This window comes from Limulus polyphemus, unplaced genomic scaffold (genome assembly GCF_000517525.1).
Source record: "Limulus polyphemus unplaced genomic scaffold, Limulus_polyphemus-2.1.2 Scaffold3203, whole genome shotgun sequence".
In the NCBI taxonomy this organism is placed as follows: domain Eukaryota; kingdom Metazoa; phylum Arthropoda; class Merostomata; order Xiphosura; family Limulidae; genus Limulus; species Limulus polyphemus.
Genome location: NW_013668813.1, coordinates 7146 through 8719, shown reverse-complemented (window position 1 = coordinate 8719; position 1574 = coordinate 7146). Strand labels below are relative to the sequence as shown.

Here is a 1574-nt window from a genome sequence, read left to right as displayed (position 1 = left end):
TATATATATATATATATATATATATATTAATGGAAATATGTAAATAACAATGAAGTAATGCGACAAGGGGGAAAGTGTAAAATTGTATTATAAGTTACTCCCGAGGATGACGTAGATCACGTCGTAACATGTACGTGTAGAGAGATATTTTAAAGTGGAAGCCGTACGGCTTCAATAAAGTTTTTATTGTGTAAATATAAAACGTTGTTTTTAATTATTTATTATAATTTAATTTTTTTTAAACACAAGTACCGGTAGTGCATAAACAAAATTATGTTTGTAATCACGTGTTACCAGCCAACCAATTATTTCTGTCCACACTTATATAAAATAAACATTGATTAATAACAGAATGATTGATATTTTATGTTTTATTATCTATTACATACGTCACTAACAGTTTTTTTCTTACCGAAGTGATCCCTTGGGCTTTAGGCTTAAGGAAGAAGTAGATTCATTAATTCTGGAATGTTCAGATTCATCTAAAATATGAAGATACAAACAAACAAAACATTTCAGAACCTTTAAAACAAACTTAAAGTTCCTTAATAACTAGGAATAAGTAAAATTTATAATAGGACTGGGCGCATAGAGACAAGAAGAAGCATTACTAACAAGAGACATATTGTATCTCATAGGCCTAGCATACCTGACAGAAGGAGATACATTATATTAACCTTCATTTCAGGCTACTGATACTGATGACCTGTCACGTAGTGGGTGATAATGTTATTATGTGCGAAATTCTTTGCATGTCATAAATAAAATGTAAATTAATTTCGAAAAAATGTTTTGCACTTGAAACTCTCGGAATTTATAATATTTTAATTGTTCAAAACAGATATAAATTTATATATCTAATTAAGAGAAGAAAGTTAATTCTTTAAAATAAAATACATCTTTAAGAGCCATCTTGGTCGCTGCGTTATTTCCTATTAGATGTCAAGTCAAACTCTACATATCTGCGCGTATCGATTTTAGCGAAGTAATTATTTTTATTCGTTCATTCCAAAAATCTTGTCATCTATAAATATCTTTTCACAAAAGCTTTGAAACGTGCTACAAATAAATACGTCATACAGCACCATACGAGGTCTGATTAAGTCCCTCTAAAAAAAACAAAAAAAAACACAAGTTATATGTTTCAGAAACACTCACAATTATATGAAAATAACAATTTCAGACATTTGAAGAAAACCTAGCCCTTCTAAAATCGAACATTATATCCACTAGCCCATACTAATTCCCAATTATTATTATTTTTTAATCAAATAAGCAATTAGACTTTAATTAGACAATAAATGTTAGTAGTCGATTGTCTCAAAGTCATGAATAGTCAGATCGTAGCTTTACTGGGCCCCTAGTCGTAGATTGTCTCAAAGTTATGAATAGTCAGATCGGAGCTTTACTGGGCCCTAGTCGTGGATTGTCTCAAAGTTATGAATAGTCAGATCGTAGCTTTACTGGGCTCCTAGTCGTAGATTGTCTCAAACTTATGAATAGTCAGATCGTAGCTTTACTGGGCCCTAGTCGTAGATTGTCTCAAAGTTATGAATAGTCAGATCGCTACTTTA

The 1574-nt window shown here is 30.8% G+C and overlaps 1 protein-coding gene across 1 annotated transcript in view; it reads right to left on the bottom strand.

Moving 5' to 3' along the window:
• LOC106468881 (rho guanine nucleotide exchange factor 25-like) overlaps positions 1–478 on the bottom strand; it is a 28851-nt gene extending 28373 nt beyond the window's left edge. Inside the window, exon 1 of the mRNA XM_013929330.2 lies at positions 413–478. The gene's annotated coding sequence lies outside the window, so the exon portion shown is untranslated. The remainder of the gene's footprint in view (positions 1–412) is intronic.
• Between the last annotated feature and the right edge of the window lie 1096 nt (positions 479–1574).